A 17,151-nucleotide genomic window follows, 5' to 3' on the forward strand; every position below is an offset into this window, starting at 1 on the left:
TATGGAATAATGGGAGCTATACCTTTACCACAGCTTTAGGCTTCTCTGACTAAAAGTTCTGGTGTCTACATGTTCCAGAATTTCATAGCACTCAGTCATGGCAGTAAAAGAGGTGTTGAACTGCATTCATTTTACAATATAGATGCACTCTAAGTCATTAAAGGTATGTCTATTTTCATTTCACTGATACCTCCATTCTTGAACCCCAACTGAGCAATTATCCCCCTCAGGCCATATTCAAAGCAGCCAGTGGTCATATATATCCCTGGGACTATAGACTATGGTCCCTTCTACATTGTTCTTATATCCCAGGATCTGATCCCAGGTTATCTGCTTTGAACTGGATTATATGAGTCTCCACTGCCTTATAATCTGAGATAAACAGATACTCTGGGATCTACTCCTTGGATATATGAGCAGTGTAGAAGGAGCATAAGTATCTCTATACCAGACCCTTTTCTTCTTTCTAACTGATCAGCCATTCAAAATGCTTAGAATCCAGCACACATTTTAAGTGTTTAATTTTAATTAATATATTGCATTCTATAATACAAAAAAAAAATACAATATTCAGTGATAATTGGATTTCACACAGAATACACTGATCTGCATGCATTAGTCTGATTTAAATCAATGAAAGCAAAGCATAGAGGAGAGGCAATCTTTAATATATGCCTGTATCCACACTTGTAACTTTCACTGCCAATATCTGAAATTTTCCACATTGCCTGTCACTCAGATACTATTTTGCTTCCATTCATGCTTTCCCAATAGCCTGCAGCATTGGCACACAGTGGGTTGCATCAAAACAAGGTAGCCCACACTTCATTCCCACTGAAATCAAGATTATTCATTTAATTAATTTCAGTGGCACTTAAATATGATTAACTTTCTCTAAATGCAGCCTATTATTTCAAAAATTGACAATTTTCCACACATTTAAAGAATCAACTTCTATCCCTTTACAGTGTGGCATTTCTATTTTTTGTAGCATATTTTATTTTCCAAGCATCTCTTTCTGTGTGCATTTCCAGGTTTTGGTGTGCTGTAGAGGTCTTTTTAAATCTCCAGTGATTTGAAGCAGACAAGCTGTATATTCAATAGACAATGCAATAAAAACAATTTAACATTTTCAATTCACCTCTGAGCACAACTTTACAATATTCCTTGCTTGTAGAAGCAAGAGAGAAACACATTTAAATAGTGTACAAGTGACATTTCTGATTGTTTGTCCTCGTTCTTCCTGTGGAATGTAACATCTGCCTCACTTTGCATGGGCCCTAGGCAGCTCAGCTGTGCAAAGAAAGTAGGAAGAGCAACCTTAGATCACTAACCTAGATCGGCTCAGTCAGTCTAGTTATTTCTGTTATTTCTGTATGCAGAAGGATAGATCATACATCACTCATACAAGGACAGATAAGGAGATCTGCTTTACAACAGACTTATGCACTGAAATGTTTATAAAGCTGAACTCTTGGTTAGAGCTCCCATCATATAGTTCAGAGCTTTTTGTCTACAGTTTCTGAAACATTTGTAGAACAGCTGAAGTGCCATGAGATGGAAATGTTCCCAACTTCAAAAAAAGAAAAGAAAGAAAAACAATCTATGCCACTTTTAATAACACACCTACTTGATATGTGTCCTTTAGCAGTTTCAAAACAGTCTGTGAAATTGTATGGTTGATTTCGTTGCGAAAAACCAGCATAAACAAACTACACTAGACTAACAGCAACAGTAACAACTTCTTCATTAGGTTGTTGTGAGTTTCCCAGGTTGTATGGCCATGTTTCAGAAGCATTCTCTCACGATGTTTCACCTGCATCTATGGCAGGCACCCTCAGAGGTTGTGAGGTCTGTTGGAAACTAGGAAAATTGGGTTTATATATCTGTGGAATGTCCAAGGTGGGAAAAAAGAACTCTTCTCTGTTTGAGGTAGGTGTGAATGTTGCAACTGGCCATCTTGATCAGCATTTAATGGCCTAGCTGTTTCAAGGTCTGGCTTCTTACTGTTTGGGAGAATCCTTTGTTGGGACGTGAATAACTAGCCCTGATTGTTTCTTGTCTGGAATTCCCCTGTTTTTAAGTGTTGTTCTTTATTTATTGTTAAGATTTTAGAGTTTTTTTTAAATACTGGTAGTCAGATTTTGTTCATTTTCATGGTTTCTTCCTGTTAAAATGTCCACATGCTGGTGGATTTCAATGGCTTCTCTGTGTAGTCTGGCATGGTAATTGTTAGAGTGGTCCAGCATTTCTGTGTTCTCAAATAATATGCGATGTCCAGGTTGGTTCTTTCTCCCACCCTGGACTTATAAACTCAATTTTCCTAGTTTCCAACAGATCTCACAACCTCTGATGATACCTGCTATAGATGCAGGTGAAACATCAGGAGAGAATGCTTCTGGAACATGGCCATACAACCCAGAAAACTCACAACAACCCAGTGATTCCAGCCATGAAAGCCTTCAACAACTTCTTCATTGTTATTTTGTTTTTGTTTGGTTTGGGGTTTTTTTTGTTGTTGTTGTTCATTCGTTCAGTCGTCTCCAACTCTTCGTGACCTCGTGGACCAGCCCACGCCAGAGCTCCCTGTCAGCTGTCACCACCCCCAGCTCCTTCAAGGTCAGTCCAGTAACTTCAAGGATGCCATCCATCCATCTTGCCCTTGGTCGGCCCCTCTTCCTTTTGCCTTCCACTTTCCCCAGCATAATTGTCTTCTCTAGGCTTTGCTATCTCCTCATAATGTGGCCAAAGTACTTCAACTTTGTCTCTAGAATGCTTCCCTCCAATGAGCAGTTGGGCTTTATTTCCTGGAGGATGGACTGGTTGGATCTTCTCGCAGTCCAAGGCACTCTCAGAACTTTCCTCCAACACCACAGTTCAAAAGCATCGATCTTCCTTCGCTCAGCCTTCCCTAAGGTCCAGCTCTCACATCCGTAGGTTACTACAGGGAATACCATGGCTTTGACCAGGCAGATCTTTGTTGCCAGTCTGATGTCTCTACTCTTTACTATTTTATCGAGACTGGACATTGCTCTCCTCCCAAGAAGTAAGCGTCTTCTGATTTCCTGGCCACAGTCTGCATCTGCAGTAATCTTTGCGCCTAGAAATACAAAGTCTGTTACGGCCTCCACATTTTCTCCCTCTATTTTCCAGTTGTCAATCATTGTTGTTGCCATAATCTTGGGGTTTTTTTATGTTTAGCTGCAACCCAGCTTTTGCGCTTTCTTCTTTCACCTTGATTAGAAGGCTCCTCGTTTTTGGAGTGAGATAAATCAGAATAACACCATGGATGTAGTGTACTTTGATTTCAATAAAGCATAGGCTAAGCAACATTACTGCTACATGGATTTTTATCTGCTTAACAGATTACTGTCAAATAACTTCTTGTTCCTCAGTAAGTGGATTGTTGCCCTACACTCACTGCCAATATTATTTAATTCTTTATACATCATGTGGGTGAAAATGTCAAGGTGATCACCAACTGGATGGTAATATCTCAGGAGGTAAAAGCCATATTCAAAAACCAAGTTAAAAGTAACACAATTAATTGTAACAGGGAGAAATATAAAGTTTCCATTGCAGCTGGAAGCTTTTACATTAATATAGGATGGGTGGCAGACAATTTGACAACCAGTAGTGTAGAAAGGATCTAGATATAGAACCCCAAAAGTTCAGCATAAATCAGCGGTTCAATGTAGTGACTTAAAAGGCTAATACTAAGCTGCATTGACAGTATTATAGCATCCCGATTGTACAACATTCCTGAGAGAATAACCCCAATATAACATAGTGACCAGGAATGTGCCCAAAGAAAGAGAACAAGGAAACTAAGGGGCTTGGGAACAAAATCCTAAAAAGAGAAGTTGGAGGATGGGTCTCCTTACTCTGTAAAATAAACATTTAAAAGATAAGAAGACCAACTTTTTCAGATATGCGAAGGGCTGTCTTATTAGTGACAAATTTGTTTTCATTGCTTTTGCAATGAAAGGAACCATTTTTTGTTTGCATCAGTTTCACATGTGTTATTTGAGCATAACTATTTCATCAAGTGTATATAATAGTCAGCAATTAAGTGCATGTAAACACACATTTTCTTCTGCATTATATATTTTGGTTCAACTGATATTCAGATTGGATTGTATGAAGGAGCACCATCTGCTCCGTCCTCAAAATCTAGGAAATCTTGGAAAGTGATCTGAGTCATAAAGTCATAAAACTGTAGAACTGAAAGACACACCAAGAGCCAGTTAGCCCTAACCACTACTAGTTACAGAAACACACAGCTAACGTATGACTCATAACTTACTAACAAAGGAGAGGCAACCACCTTGTCAGGAAATTTGTTCCTCTATCGAACAACTCTTACTATCAGGACATTTGCTTTTTCTATTTTTGTTTTAATATTTAGTTGGAATCTCTTTACAAACAAGGCACCCATTGACACAAAATCATCCTCATCTTTCTTTCAATATGACGCTTCTAGACATAATATTAAATGCACAAATAGTCTTCCTGGCATTAGCAGACATTTGGACCTTTAAGAGAATAAATATAGATGGAAGAGGGGTGTTTTCTGTACATCCCCAGCTTTCTGTAAAAACATTAAGTATCAATTATACAAAAAGCTATGTTGTGTTTTAATTATAGCTATGAAGAATTATCCCATTCATCAGTTTCTAATCAGCTATTTCCTTGCAGTGGAGAGGCAACTGTTATTTTATTGATTAACTCTTAGCAGACCACAAACATAAATCAATCCTACAGTCTTTCCATATATTAGATTTTTTTTTACAGTGGAATCTCATCCTTCAGCAAGTGAGCCCTTCTTTCTTTAAAATCATTATCCCATGGTTGCTTTAGATAGCTTGGCTACTTCCATAGCCTGCTCATAATTCCTTAATTGTCATCTTCCTCATTGTAATAGCTACATTGTATAATCAAACAATTTCCTTGGGGTGGAACCACAGATTCTAATAAAGGCAAAATATTTATTATAACACTTCTTAACTGTCACCTAGCTCTCAATTTCCCATTAGTGATTTATCACCTGTCCAAAATATCTTTTCAAAGCATTTTCTTGAGTTTCTTGGAAAATAAGTTATGTGCTCTTCCATTTCCTTTGTTTTTGGATTTTTTTGGTGCATTGGTAAAGAGTATAGCTGTTGAGTATTACATTTACTGGATGATTATAATGTCACAAGTGGTGTTTGTTTTCTTTTTTCTTTGTTCCTAAAATTTTCATCACACATGATGATACAAAGCTTATCGGATGGGAAAAAATCCAGAGATTTAAAGCTCAAATCTGTTGGACTCTTTATTGTGTATCTGAAGCAGCAACTGCCCTAATGTTGTGGCTATCATTTTTACAAGCAGACAGACTTTCAAAATGGAGACTGTAGATTCAGCGAGGAAAAAAGATGTTAAGGTATCAGTGTGCAGTCTCTATAAACAAAAGATTTGAGAGTTTATTGCATGAAGCAGTTGCACTGTTATTAACAGCAGAAGCATACCTGGATGAGCACCTCATAGAATCATGGAGTTGAAATACACATTCAAAGCACTTCTGACAAATGGTCATCCATCTCCTGTTCAAAACTCTCCAGAGAAGGAGACTCCACCACACAGTGAGGCAGTATATTCCACTGCTGAACATTTCTTGCCATCTGGCTGGAATCACATTGGACTTTTTAGCTGTTAGATCAGACTTTAGAGTCATGTTCAGCTTGTGTTCTGCTAAGGCTTTTAGATGCCTTCCATGTGTATTGTTGTTTAATCCATGTGTCATTTATTATAATTTGCATTTCATTCATTTTATTAACTTATTTTTGCCTATATGTCATACTTTATATTTTGATAGTTTTAGTCCAGTTCTGTTGAGGTCATTTTGAATTCTGACCTGTGGTATTAGCTGTCTCTCCCAATTTAATATCGCCTGCAAATTTTATAAGCTTGCCTTGTAGTTCATTATCCAAATAATGCTCTGGGTCCAGGGGGGAATCCTGGGGCACTTTTCACTTTTCTGCAAATCTGGTGGACTCTCTATTATGTTTCCAAAGCACATATAACACACTTGCTTTCTGAACCCCAGTCTGTTCAATACCCCACTTGGCTACGGAACCCCAGTCTGTAACCTTGGACAAGTGACACACTTTTAAAACCAGAACATTATGTGATAGGTTCTCTTGAGAATTATCATAAGTCATAAATAACTTGAAGACTCACCACCACCACCACAACTATACTACTTTGTACCTTTTTAAAGCTCTAAATCTATTCCTCAGAACTGCCATTTCAAGACTGAGCTAGACAAACTATGACAATAATATTCTTGGTATCTTAAGTATACATGAGTTCCCTATGGAAGGAGCTGCAAATTTTGTCTGATATGGAACATCCATATTCAGTTGAAGTTACACATGAAGGTCACAATGCAACCTGATGTATAAGTTCACACAGGTGCCCACAAAGATAAATATTCCATCACACATCAGTTGCACATTTGTGTGTTCACTATTTTATTTACCACTAGCTGTACCCGCCACACGTTGCTGTGGCCAACCTTACCTCCCTCTTTCTCTCCTTTTTTCCTATCTTTCCTTCCCTCCCTCTTTCATTCTTTCCCTCTTTTTCTTTCTTTTTCTTTCCCTTCTTCTTTCTTCCTTCTCTATATGTTTCTTTTCTCACCTCTTTTGCTCTTTGGTTCCACCCTTCCTTGTCTCTTTCCTTCCTTCCCTCCCTTTCTCTCTTTCATTCCTTTTCTCCTTCCTCTCCTCTTTCACTTTTTTATTTCATTCTCTCCCTCCTCTCCTTCCTTCCTTCTCTACTCTTCTTTCTTTCCTTTTTTATCTCCTTCCCTCCTGCTTTCCCTCCTTCTCTCTTTCCTTCCTTCTCTACCCTTTTCTTTCCTTCCTTCTCTCCTTCCCTCTTTCTCTCCCTCCTTCTCTTCCTCCTTCTCTCCTTCCTTCCTTCTCTACCCTGCTTTTCTTCTTTCCTTCTCTCCTTCTCTCCTTCTTTTCCTTCTTCTCTCACAGTTTCTATCCTTCCTTCTCTCTTTCCTTCCTTCTTTACCTTTCTTTCTTTCCTTCTTTCTCTCCTTCCCTCCTTCTTTCCCTTCTTCTCTCCTTCCTTTTCTCCTTCCTTCCTTGGGGGGGGGGAGGTGTGGCTGGGGGAAGAAGAAGGAGAGGCAGGAGGTAAGGTTGGGGTATGGCCTTCTGTGGGGGGTGAGGCGGGGGGGGAAGGGGGCATGGTGTGAATGTGGGGGGTGTGGCCGGGGGAAGAAGAAGGAGGGGGAGGAGGTAAGGTTGGGGTATGGGCGTTTAGGGGCGGGGCGGGTGAGGGAGGGGTGGGGGAGGGAGGGGGCATGGCGTGAATGTGGGAGGTGTGGGCGGGGAAGAAGAAGGAGGGTGCGTTTGAAAGAGGGCGTATGGGAGGGTAGGGGCAGGGCGACGGAGGATGGGTGCGTGGCTTGCGCGGAGGGTGCGTTGGCCGGCCGGCCATGTGCGCGCGCCGGGGACTTGCGGCGGGGCGCCTTTGCACATGCTCAGTTGCTTTTTGTTGTTGTGAGTGTGTCAAAATGTTGTTTAGGATTTTGAATCGGTTTGTGCATACCTTGTGGATTGAGGTATGTGCATGGTAAATGTGGTAAATTTTTGTCGGGTTTTTTTTTTTTTGAGTTTTGCTGTTTTGTTGGATGCCCTTTCTCTTTTTATATATATAGATGGCTCAATGGCATGGAATCCTGGAATATCTAGTTTAGTGAGGCAGAAGCATTACTTTGTAGCGAAGCCTAAAGACCTTTTAAAATTAAAACTTGCAAAATTCCATAGCATTGAACCATGGCAATTAAAGTGGTATCAAACTGCATTAATTCTATAGTGTAGATCAGTGGACCCCAACTTTTGGGCCTCTGAGTGTTTTGGATTTAAACTGCCACAATTCCTAGCAGCTGGTAAGCTGGCTGGAATTTCTGGAAGCTGAAGTCCAAAACGCCTGGAGGACCAATGTTTGGGAACCATTGATTAGATGCACCCTATTTTGAGTTCGAAAAAATAGAAAATGCATTTATTCTACAGTGTGTCTTCTTGGTGGAAAGTTAATAAAAAACAAGAAATTTCCACCTTCTGTACTCCTCACTATTCATTCTGCTGCTGCCTTTTTATAATACTTTGAAATTTCCAGTTGCTTGGGAAAGCAGAATGTATTTTATGAGGTTGGGCATCACATTTGTTACATCAGATGACCACTATACAAGCTGTTAATTGAACAATAAGATCAAGATTTATCCCTTTGTTTGCAGATTGCTGTAAATTAAACACACTGAAAGGGCATTCTGTTTGGCATTGAGAAATGGCTTCAGATTCCAACATGAGGTCCTTAAGCACTTTGCAATGAAGGAAATATTATTCTGGAGTAAGGGGTTAACTCTCTGTTTCTCTCAGCAAGACCAAACACATTGTGAAATGGTTACTTTGGCCAAATTAAGCATTTCTTGTCATAACAGCCAGACAATAAAATCACTCACAATCTCAGTGTATGAAAAAAAAACTTGAATATCATTGTAATACTGTAATGCAGGTTAAATACAAATAATCCACTTATAAGGATAAGATAATGAATAAGTACAACAGATAGGTAAATTGTGAAACTTAGACTGTTCAATTCACAGTGATCACAAAATTAAGCAATATGCAATAAGTTCTGTATAAAGCAATATGAAATAAGTTCTGTACAGTCTTTTAGTGATGTCGTTGTATGTTCATAAATCAGCCTCCCACGACCGGTTTCGGCCTTAGCTTCAGGCCTTCTTCGGGTGGTCTGTAATTTTACATACATAAATACATTTTACAGTTGTATAGGTTGAACATAATGTAATAGAATGCATTTAGTAATACTTACAAAGTTCAGTCTTTTACATATGTTCTCATAAGAGATACTTAAGTTTTTTGTAATGGGATCTAGGTGAAAGGAACAAATTGTGGCTATTAACATTTGAAAATTACATATATCAAAATAAATATTTTCCCAATATATTTCACCAATTTTACATACATCAATACATTTTACAATTGTATAGGTTGAACATAATATGATAGAATGCATTTAGAAATACTCACAAAGTTCAGTCTTTTACATATCAAACTCAGAAGCAGAGTATCTTGTGAGTATACACCTAATTGGTGAAATATATTGGGAAAACATTTATTTGGATATATATATTTTTTAAATGTTAATAGCCACAATTTGTTCCTTTCACCTAGATCCCATTACAAAAAACTTAAGTATCTCTTATGAGAACATATGTAAAAGACTGAACTTTGTAAGTATTACTAAATGCATTCTATTACATTATGTTCAACCTATACAACTGTAAAATGTATTTATGTATGTAAAATTACAGACCACCCGAAGAAGGCCTGAAGCTAAGGCCGAAACCGGTCGTGGGAGGCTGATTTATGAACATACAACGACATCACTAAAAGACTGTACAGAACTTATTTCATATTGCTTTATACAGAACTTATTGCATATTGCTTAATTTTGTGATCACTGTGAATTGAACAGTCTAAGTTTCACAATTTACCTATCTGTTGTACTTATTCATTATCTTATCCTTATAAGTGGATTATTTGTATTTAACCTGTCTACCAAGGAACCCATTCATATTGTATTGTTCCAAAGCATTGCTTTGTTATGGCGGAGTGGCTACAGGAATTAAGTTTTGATGATAAATTCAAGGAATCTTTAATTAAAGACAGATCACTCTTTGAAACTGGGGCATCCAACCCCAGTAACTCCAATAGGGAGACAAGTATAAGGGAGTATGAGAAGTTGAAACGTAGAGAAATTAGGCTGGACTTGCATGCAACAACACTGGCGGAATACATTAGAGCTAATAGAATACCCAGGGGACTACGCATTTTCAAACCCCCAGGGATGTTTCAAGATGATGAGTCTTTTCATCAAAAATGGGTGGCAATCCTCAATAAATGTTCACAGGACTTGATGCTCCTGCTAATTGCACGCTCGAACGAGGAAATTGCCATCGTAAAAACTCAGTCCCAAGGCGTGCTAGAGAAATTCAACTCTGATGCGCAATTTAAAATTGATTTGGACACCCTCACAAATAAACTCGAGGAATTTTCCAAACAACTTAGATCCTTTAAACTAAAAAAGTTTGAAAGGGATGAAAATGATTACAAGAACAACAAAATTTACCAGTGGCTATACTCCAAACACTACCACTCTAGAAAACAAGTAAGGTTCAGTGAATTCACTTCTGAAGAAGACACAGGCTCTATGTCAGATAGTTCAGGACATAGTGTGGCCTCATACAGGAGGGACAACAGCCACACACCTAGACGTACGGGTCGTATCAGAAACAAACCTAATCGTTTTTTTCAAGAGGCTCCAAATGTGAAACGGAAAACTTAATAGTAAATCTATCCAACAGAGTTTTAACCCCTCAGGAAAAGCACGTTATTAATAAAGGGCTAACATTTGTTCCCAAACCCAAATATAATCCATTTAAGATGCGTATAGAATTAGCTAGGCTATTCCGTACCATCAGATTAAGACAGCATTTTGGGACCACGAAAAACATCACTACTTCTACCTTCAAACCTCGTAGTAACTTTTTTCCTAGCACAGACCATATAGGACTTAGGGTTTTTGAAAAAACAGTATGTGAGGAACTATGTCACACATTCACAAAAAACAAAGGGACACACAGTACAAACTTTTCTAACAGTGAGTGGAACACGCTTCGTAGTTTAGCCAATGACAAAAACCTCATTTGGAAGCCGGCTGACAAGGGTGGAGCCATAGTGTTAATGAACCATACTGATTATATGAATGAGATCCACAGACAATTATCAATAAGAGAACACTATCTTAGTATAGAACGGGATCCCACACATCACATCCAATCTATTATAAAAACAGTGACTATGGAAGGACTGTCGCTTGGATATATATCAGAGGATGTATATAAGTATCTACACACTCCATGGCCCAGAACCCCTGTCCTGTATATTCTGCCAAAAATACATAAGAACATCAGGCCAGTTCCGGGCCGTCCTATCATATCAGGATCAGGCTCCATTCTAGAACCACTAGCAAAATTTGTGGACCACCATTTACAACCCTTTGTAAAACAGACTTCATCTTATGTTAGGGACACTAAACATTTTATTAATATCATTGAACCCTTGGTGATTCCAACAGATGCTGTTCTGATGTCTATAGATGTAACTTCATTGTACACTAGCATTCCAATAGAAGAGGCACGCACTGTATGTGAGTCTACTCTGAACAGGAGATCAAACTGTCACCCTCCCACTTTCTTTTTGTTGGACCTCCTTGATATCATTCTCGAAAAAAATTTCTTTAAATTCGACCAAAAATATTATTTTCAAATACAAGGAGTGGCCATGGGCAGCCCTGTTGCACCTTCAATAGCAAATTTATTTATGGATAATTTGGAAAACAATATAATTTTGAATCGTGCATATAACCCTGTAGCGGGTAGCATAATCAAATATTGCAGATTTATTGATGACATTTTCATCATTATAAACTCACATCATGAGGCAGAAACATTATTATCCTGGATCAATACAGTACACCACAATATCAAATTTACAGGGAACATCAGTGCCACATCCTTGGTTTTCCTGGATGTTATGATTATAAAAGAAAACGACCGATTGAGGGTGAGAAACCACCGTAAAACCACGGATAGAAACTCTCTGTTACACTACAATAGCTACCATCATTGGGCATTAAAAAATAATCTACCGTTTTCACAGATGCTCAGGATTAAACGTAATTCTTCGACCCAACAGGATTTCACTCACGAGATTGAGGTAACGAAACGACAGTTTAGAAACCGGGGATATCCTGAACATATAATACAATCATCTTATCTAAAAGTAGCCAACATTCCCAGGTCTAAATTACTAGAGAACAAGACGAGACCTAGAGTAGAAAGATTAATATGGCCACTTACTCTCACTAACATGTCCAATTTAGCCATCAGAACAATTAAAAAATACTGGAACTTAATAAGGGACATCCCGGGCTGTGAAAGACCCCCCACTAATAGCATATAAAAGAACCAAGAGCATTGGGGATTTTTTGGTACACTCAGATTTAACACATAATGTTCGGACCATGAAATCAAATCTAATTGGCAATTATCGGTGCCATCATTGCTCAGTGTGTAACCAATTGGTGGAGACTAAAATCTTTACACACCAACACCCACCATTTACAATTAAATTCTCCCATTTTGCCACATGCATAACCAAGGGGGTTATTTACGGGATTATTTGTGAATGCAAACTGATGTACGTGGGCCAAACTCGTCGAGAAGTGAAGTCTAGGATTATAGAACACCGGAGCAAAATTAGAACTAATTCCAGAGATTCCATACTGTATAAACATTTTGATGATCTACGGCACAACCCTGAATCTTTCAAATACCACATATTAGAAGTAGTCACACAATCCAAACACATGGACTTTAACACTAAACTCCTACAAAGGGAAACATATTGGATCTTCAGATTACGGACGGAACACCCATATGGTCTCAATGAACATAATTCATACAGTTGCTATATATAACTTTGAGGTTTTTTGCATTATCCCTTGTATACTACACATCCCTGGGAAGTACATTACTCACAACGCCATCTAGTGTTGACATTTTCCACACCTGTAACTTTAAATGAACCTTAAATCAACTTCTCTGTCTCCTCTACATCTGATGTTTATTTTCCTCTTTAAATAGAGGAAACCCCCAGAGCCTGTCCATACTCGCAATTAGAATCAAACTCAGAAGCAGAGTATCTTGTGAGTATACACCTAATTGGTGAAATATATTGGGAAAACATTTATTTGGATATATGTATTTTTTAAATGTTAATAGCCACAATTTGTTCCTTTTACCTAGATCCCATTGCATAAAACTTAAGTATCTCTTATGAGAACATATATAAAAGACTGAACTTTGTGAGTATTTCTAAATGCATTCTATCATATTATGTTCAACCTATACAATTGTAAAATGTATTGATGTATGTAAAATTGGTGAAATATATTGGGAAAATATTTATTTTGATATATGTAATTTTCAAATGTTAATAGCCACAATTTGTTCCTTTCACCTAGATCCCATTACAAAAAACTTAAGTATCTCTTATGAGAACATATGTAAAAGACTGAACTTTGTAAGTATTACTAAATGCATTCTATTACATTATGTTCAACCTATACAACTGTAAAATGTATTTATGTATGTAAAATTACAGACCACCCGAAGAAGGCCTGAAGCTAAGGCTGAAACCGGTCGTGGGAGGCTGATTTATGAACATACAACGACATCACTAAAAGACTGTACAGAACTTATTTCATATTGCTTTATACAGAACTTATTGCATATTGCTTAATTTTGTGATCACTGTGAATTGAACAGTCTAAGTTTCACAATTTACCTATCTGTTGTACTTATTCATTATCTTATCCTTATAAGTGGATTATTTGTATTTAACCTGTCTACCAAGGAACCCATTCATATAATACTGTAATGCAACCAAATGTGGAAAATAATGGGTTCTAGGAGTGGATGTCTCTGATGTCAGTGGGGAGAAGGTTAATTCATTCTAGGCTTTAGTCTGAACTATAACAAAATCCATAAAATTCAACCCAAAATATGCTCAGAACTTTGGATAGTTTTGTTAAAGTTCACATTAAAACGAAGGGCTTAATGTCTACATAAACAAATTAAAAAATCTGAACTTACCTTGAATCTTGGAGATGCTGGAGTGGTGCCTTTTCCCCTCTTCTAGTGGCCGCCTCCCTCTCTGCACTTCACATGTAACCGAAAGCATCCGGTTTTCGACAGCCACTGTTCTGTTGCAACTTGTAAAAAAATGGCGGCAGAAACCATGCTGTTATTGGTTTCCGAACCAAATGAAGAAGCTAAAGACAAATGTCCATAACAAATCCGTGCACAAGCCTACTTACCAGTGCCCCCTCTGATGCCCTCTAGAGTTATTTCACTAGATGTGGGGTTTGGAGACCTATTGGTACCTAAGCATTGTATACTCCTAATCTTGATTTGTTCGTATCATTAACCCTCATGTTTATTGTTGATTGCTATCAAGTCAATCAAGTCAAATTTGATTTATGGTTATCCTAAGACTAATAGACCTCCAAGTGTTCCTGTTATAAATGCTTGGTTCAAGTCCTGTAAGCTAAAGGCTGTGGCTTCCTTTACACTTGAGGAACTTTTCTAATTATTTAATGGCCACCATTCCATGTTGGAGTCTTGTTTTATTATTTCTTGACTACAGTCTCCATGTTGACTTTAGATATAGGAGATTTATGATATAGGAAATTTTAAATTATATGAATGTCTTTATCTCTGCTTTAAAGTTATGTATATCATCCTATGTCCTTAATTTGTTTTCTTAATGTTCAACTGTATTAATGGTTTAACATTTTCTTCCTTAACTTTCCTCAATAGCTAGTCTGTGTTATTTTCCACTAGTAGTATGCGATCATCAGCATATCATAAATTGTTTATCTTCTTTCCAGCAAAGTTTGTACTCCTTCCCTCTTAGTCTAATCCAGCTTTCCATACGATATGTTCAGTATATAAATTAAACAGATAGAGTGATAAAATGCACCTTTCTCTGATTCGCGTGCCAATTGTATTAGTTAGTTATTTTAAAAAGAAGAAGCAGCAGCAGCTTGCAGTTTTTGGTCCCATTTTTTGGCTTCCTTCCCCTACCCCAATTCAATTTACCAGAAATTCCAGAAAGCGGGAGAGGGGTGCTATTTTTGGTCTGGCAAAATTCAGTCCATTGGCACCACTGGGAATGCTTTAGAGGCTTGTTTCTCCATCATTTTTAGTCTTATCAGAATTAAACTTGCTGCAAGACTGCAAAATTTCAGAATGTTTCACAAATCCATTGATTTATGGAAAAACTATTTTTGTACCATAATATTTTTTAAAAACACTAGAGAGTAAAACTTCAACTCCCATAATTCCCCAAGAGGGAGCGTAAGGGGCTCTTTCAATGCCTGAACCACATAAAGTGCTGCTGTGAAAGTGAGTACCCGGTGAGACCCTCTCTGGAGGAGAGGCCTAAAGAAGCCTTTGACATCTTTCTCTCTCTCTCTCTTTCAGCCTTATCTGCCTCAAGCGGGCACTTTGAGAGGAAAGGGGGGCTTTGGGAAGCAATGGTGGAGGTTGTTTTGTCACAACACATCAAGACTCAAATTCAATTTTCATTTCTCGGTAACATTTTGGAAATTGGAAGTTGCAAGTAAAAGAAAAAGGAAGTAATTTTTTTCACTTAAAATGAAACAATCTTTCTTTTCTAAAAAAAAATAAAAATAAAAAATGTTCTGCCAAGTTTTGGTTTTTCTGATCCCCCCCCCCCTCCCCAAAAAAGAAAGAAATTTGGAGTGTTGGCAAATGTAAATGTGAGGAATTCCTCACAGAAAACTTTCTTTACAACCTCTTCAGATGGGCTACCAGAATCGCTGTGCATTATGGTGAATCTTATGGTGCTTGTCAGGAAGTGTGGGGAACCCATTACTCAATGTCCCAACCCACAGGGGAAGCAATTGAACACAGGAAGACTCCTGTGTTGCCACAGCATGTACCGGTTTGCCTTCCCTTTTAACATGGAGCCCTGCCAGAATTAGCTGTGCATTGTGGAATGGGAGCCAATGGGCTCTGTGGCAAAAGGGAAAGCAAACTGGCACAGTGAAATTAGGTCAGTGGCTTCACTCCTTTCCTTCAGGAAAAAGTTGAAGACGTGGCTATGGGACCAGGCATTTGGATAGCAGGTGGACAATAAAAATGATGACAATGCTATGGAAAACAGACTATGGACAGACTTTGGATTAAGTTGTTTATTGTAGAAATCAGACTTGACATGCCAGCTAATTCTATTTTGTACTATTTTTTATGGTTTTAATTAATGTTAATGTTTTACTGATTATGTAACTGTTGTTTATCTGTTGTATATTTGAGCCATTGAATTACTGGCATCTGTAAACCGCCCTGAGTCCCCTTTCGGAGGTAGAGAAGGACGGGGTACAAATATTTGAAATAAATAAGTAAATGCCGCTGAATTTACCCCCATCAGATTAGTTTGTTAGTGCAATTAAGAATGTTCAAATATTCCACAAAGAGGCAGGTGTTGTACGTGAGAAAGAAGTCATTCTAACCTGATTTTCTTCTGGTTTACAACATCTATTTCTTTCCTTATGTAGAAAAAAAGAACAATTTTAAGGAGGTAAAATAGAAAATAATTCCCCTCTCCCAGCTCCAACATCTTTTGATCTCCTGGATTTAAAAAGTTGAACAATTTTAGGATTTTCACATACTAACTTTCCAATAGGTTTAGGCTATTTATATGTTGAGACTGAAGACCTGAATTGGAATTCTAGTTACCATATATTTTTGTGACCATGGACCAGCAGAGCCATCTCAAGACCTACTGAAGCTGTGCTGAATCCAATCTATTCAGCCCAAGTAACTGCCCTGATTCCTTTGCCCTGATTTTGATTCCTCTGCCAGCAGATTGCTCTTTCGGTAGAAAACAGTGGTCAGCTGGTGAAAACGGGTTTTCCTGGCAGAAAATTGAGTTTGTCAGATTAAGAAACTTGCACTTAATTCTAACCTTCTAAAATAAGTACAGTTTTGAATTTGGATTGTGGGAAGAGGGTGCATTTACACTCCAAAATTCATACAGTTTGATATCATGTTGACTGCCATGGCCCAGTGTTATAGAGTCATTGGCATTGTAGTTTGATGAGGCATCAGCACTGCTTTGTAGAGAAGGCTAAAGACTTTGTAAAACTACCATTTCTAGCATTGAAACATAGCAGTTAGAGTGATTTCAGACTGCATTCATTTTATGATGTGTATGCACCTTGAGTTAGTAGCAGGGGTACAGGCAATCCACCAACAAGGAGGCCTGTCATGGATCCATGCCCAGGGCAGTGTTAAAATGTTCCTTATTCTGCTTCAAATCTTGGCTCATGTTCCAGACAGTTCACATGTGTGGTCTGAACCCAGGCTGAAAGTGAGGAATAGAAAATCAGCAACCGTAACCAGGCACTGTGGAG

General features: G+C 38.1%; 1 long non-coding RNA gene across 1 annotated transcript; it reads right to left on the minus strand.

Annotated features, from left to right (window-relative positions):
- Positions 1–585: 585 nt before the first annotated feature.
- LOC137096656 (uncharacterized) lies at positions 586–16,287 on the minus strand. The gene is made up of 3 exons (XR_010909594.1): positions 16,249–16,287; positions 13,805–13,923; positions 586–1,293 (listed from the first exon to the last, which is right to left on the minus strand). It is a non-coding gene; the product is annotated as an uncharacterized lncRNA (long non-coding RNA).
- Between the last annotated feature and the right edge of the window lie 864 nt (positions 16,288–17,151).

The sequence above is a fragment of the Anolis sagrei genome, chromosome 3 (assembly GCF_037176765.1).
Source record: "Anolis sagrei isolate rAnoSag1 chromosome 3, rAnoSag1.mat, whole genome shotgun sequence".
NCBI classification, from domain to species: Eukaryota; Metazoa; Chordata; class Lepidosauria; order Squamata; family Dactyloidae; genus Anolis; species Anolis sagrei.